Source organism: Talpa occidentalis, unplaced genomic scaffold, assembly GCF_014898055.3.
Source record: "Talpa occidentalis isolate TD23 unplaced genomic scaffold, MPIMG_talOcc4v2.1 talOcc4.7, whole genome shotgun sequence".
NCBI lineage: Eukaryota > Metazoa > Chordata > Mammalia > Eulipotyphla > Talpidae > Talpa > Talpa occidentalis.
This window is the reverse complement of record NW_023605083.1, coordinates 111542401-111546606: the sequence shown is the minus strand read 5'-3', so window position 1 is coordinate 111546606 and position 4206 is coordinate 111542401. Positions and strand designations below refer to the sequence as shown.

The window sequence follows — 4206 nt, the reverse complement described above, 5'->3', positions numbered from 1 at the left end:
AGCTAGGATTGTTTTGTGTTTTCTTTCTTTTTTTTTTTTTTTTTTTTTGCTTTATTTTATTACTTAAAAAATTTTTGTTTGCCTTTCCACGGTGATTCAACACCTTTGGAGGACTTATACTGACCATCTAAAAGTTCACATACCAGAAAGGTATTTTTGATTTAATTGGGAGAGGGAGAGAGGCAGGAGGCAAGGCAGGGCTAGAAGAGAAGACCTTTTCATTTGCAGGCCAGAATCCTGAAACTTAAGAAAACCTGTATTACCCTAGGGACAGATACACACGTGGGTGGGGGTGGGGGCAACACACCAAATCCATTTTCTCCTATCTGTTCGACCCGGTTCCTCTCTCGTGGTTCATAAACTGAGAAAAATCCAGAGGAAACCAAGCAGGACAAAAACGGTACTTAGAGCTCAGTGGAGGACATACAGCAACTTTTGTTTTATGTCAAACAGCTTATGAGGGGCTGGATCTGTTTTTAAGTGGTCATGGATTTTGCTTACCAATGAATGTGGTGTTTCATTTTCCAAGTGAAAGTGAATAATATTCTTCATTAGGAGCCTATATTTCAGGCTGGTATTGAATAATTACTGGACTGCTGAAAGCCTCCAAGTAGGAGTTCGCCCTCCACGCCACGGCTTGGCTCACGTTCCCATTTCAGCTACTTTAAGCTCTTGTAAACAGTGTGGGTTTTCCATTACAAGTTAGGAAATGTGACTGTGCAGCAACGGTGTGGGTCCCTGGAGGGGACCTGCCAGGGAGGCTGTTTCCTCATGTCTCATTTTCATTTGTAACTTGCTGGTGAGGTGGAGTAATCTCTGAAGCGCCATGTCTTCCCACCCCATTCTCTTCCACTAACTTATAAAACAGCCAGCGTCCCGCTTGAGGACTAGCGGATCAGCCAGATGTTTCCTGAGCACAGACAGCGTGCATTTCCCCTTGCACATCATCTTGTGAGAGGGGAGGGCTGGCAGGGCTCTCACCCTGCCTGACATCATTGGGCGAGGTAGCCTGGGGGAGAATTTCAAAGCAGAGCAGCTTGGCCAGCGAAGAGCTGGACTGGCAGCTCTGTGCTGGGATTAACTGACCCAGATAACTAGGGAGAAGGAATCAGCAATTTAAAGTGTGTTTATTCTCCGAGAGGTAGTAGACCCCCCAACTCCCTGGCTGTCCATGGGCTCTGGGACACCTTCACCAGTGACTTCCTATATGCAGTAGAGGATCAATTTACCATATGGCTTTGGACCCCCAACTTCTTGTTTACCCCAAACTTTGCCTGACATTCAAGTGGGATAAGCCCAATTGATTGCAATGAAAATAACAGCGATAGTAATGACAGTCATAATAATAAATCAGCCATCTTTCTCCAACAGAGGTGAACTCAAGTCCTAAAAAATCTGACTTTCAATCATCTAGCTTGTCAGATTCAGCATGTTAGAGCCAGCAACATAAAATAATTTTGTAATATGGAGAACAACTGACATGGAATTGCCAGCATTCCCCTTAGAAAGGTCATTAAAGATAAAACAAGCAAATAGAATGTACCATTTCCTATCACTATGATTTTGTCAAAGAAAGGTTGATTTAACCTCTCCTGCTGAAACCCTTCCAAGAGATTTTCTTCACACTCATAATCAAATCCAAACGACTTAAGACTTAAAAAGTTCCATATGACCTAGGATCTGGTCCCTGTCTACTTTAGAACTCTGCCTCCTGGTCTTACACCTTCTGTGTCCCTCAAACATGCCTTGGTCTTTGCATTTGCTGTTACCAACATCTGGCACTGGTGTCTCCCAGTCTGTATGGGGCACCTTGGTAGGCAGCGTCCTGACATGACTCCCAGTAATCCCACCTGCTGGGGTTCATGCCCTTGTTTACGCCCCTTCTCTATCTGTGAGTCGCATAAATGACTTGCTCCTAAAGAATAGACTACAGCAAGGTGTGGGGGGTTCACAGCCAAGATTAGGCTATAAAAGACTGTGACTTTGTCCTTGCTCACTTTCTCTCCTGCTTGCTCTGGGCAAGCAGTTTGCCATTTGTGGACTGCCCTTTAGAGAGGCTGGTGTGCTGAAAAACAGGGTGACTTATAGCGAGCAGCCAGTCAGGAACTGAGACCCTCAGTCCAACAGCCTGGGGGGTGGGGGGCGGACTCAGTCCTGCCCACAACCTCCTGAGTGGAGTTGGAAGCAGGTCTTCCCTGATGGACTTGCAATGACTGCAGTCCTGAGGACACTTTGATGCAAACTCATGACAGATGCTGAGCCAGAGATACTGGAACCAGCTAGACTGTGCCCTGCTTCCTGACACGCTGAAGCCATGACATCATCTCAAGTCAATAAACTCTGGGGTGATTTGTTACACAGTGAAAGTGTTATACACTGCACAGATACACTGCCTTGCTTTATTTATCTGCTCAAATGTCTCCTTTGTTAAAGTAGTCTCATCTCTAAAACAAATGAAAACAAAACAAAATCAATTCTATATTATCCTCTCTCTTCTTTCCATCTGTATTTTTTTCCATGGAAATTATCACTACCGATATGTATTCATTCACTTATAGCTCATTTCCATACTAGAATAAAAATTAAATGAACACCATGTCTGAACATGAATAATTCATGTTTGAATAAGATGTACATGTGTGTGCCCTGAGAGTGCTTAAGTTTATTTGGTAAGTATTTATTGTAAGGATATTATATGGCAGGTTCTATGATTGTAGGTTATTTCCTATTCCCTAGTCAATTTATTTTAGTCTGTTGGCTAAATTGTTTTAAAAAACTGCCCTGTTTTGATAATGTACCTTTGTACACCTTTAATTGAGTATTTGATTAAAATGCCATATAGGATAGAGCTAGAGTTTGTATGTGCTTGTATGTTGAAATCATCATTGGGAGAATATAACTATTTGAAAAGTTCTTACTTTACACTGAGCAGAATTCTACCTTTCTTAGCTTTCAAAAATTACATAGAGCATGTCTATTCCTTTTCTACAAGTCCCCATTCTTCTTCTTTTTTTTAAATGCATCTTTTATAGATAACATGTAGTGGCACCTTGCTCTTATCCAGACTCACAAGATCTGCCTTTTATTTTATTTTTTATTATTATTATTTTTAAAGATTTATTTACTCATTTACACAAGAACCAGGGTATAGGCCAGATGCGCGGGAGGGTGAGAGGATTCACCTGAGACAGAGGGGGGAACAGAACAGGCAGACTGATGAACTACACTGCTGAGGGGAGCAGCGGGCGGGACAAGAGAGGTCTGCCACACCACCTGGGACCCTCACTGATCGGCTGGGATCGAACTGGCGCTGCAGAGGCTGCGGACAGCTTCACAGTGCGGCGTTCAAACACCTGTGCCACCAGGGGAGGCCCTACAAGTCCCCATTCTAATTGCTCTATTGATTCTGTTTCCTCAGGTATACTGTTTGTTGAATTATTCCCTTTTTTATGCAGTGGGCTTTTCATGGATGCTAGCTCTCTCTTCAGTATGTGCCCATCTTTCTAGTTGAGATTGCAAGTTCTGCTTGCTTGAGAGGAGGTTTGAACACCATCACTGGTGGAATCCGTAGTGCCCTCAGCTGGGCCTCTAGGGAGGGTCTCGCATATCAACATTACCTAGGAACTGCCCTGTCTCAAGCTCACACATTCCTCATTCTCATCTCAGGATAGATCCTCAGTTTCTAGCATATGTGTATGTATATGTGCATGTGTGTGTGCATGGAGGACACACACATCACACATCATGTGTGTGCATGATGGTATCTAATTGACTTGGCTACATCCCTCGCCTCACCAAAGATACCACAGGTAGGCTACTTAACTTTCTGTTCCCATCTTTTACAACTGCATTCTTGCATATGAGTTCTAACCTATAGACTTCTTTGCAATTTTATTTCACCCATTTTCTGTTTGTTTCTGGACCACAGAGTGTTAACAATTCTTATGTTCTAACTCTGATGTATTTAATGTGTCTACATTTTGCATATTTGAAAATATAAAATATAGCTGCATTTATACTTCGTGCACATATATGTATATGTCATTAAGTGTGTAACAGGTTAGCTTAGCTACCATCTTAAAACCATTATCTCTGCTTCCTTTTCTGTCTGCCTTTCAAATATTTGAAGATCATCATCACATTCTCCTTTGTTCTGTCCTCAATCTAAACATTCCTAGTTCCTTTAGTAATTCAAATCTACAATAA

The 4206-nt window shown here is 42.4% G+C and overlaps 1 protein-coding gene across 1 annotated transcript in view; it reads left to right on the top strand.

Annotated features, from left to right (window-relative positions):
• Positions 1-4206, top strand: part of ANKFN1 (ankyrin repeat and fibronectin type III domain containing 1) — a 577395-nt gene that overhangs the window by 76215 nt on the left and 496974 nt on the right. The window lies entirely within an intron of this gene.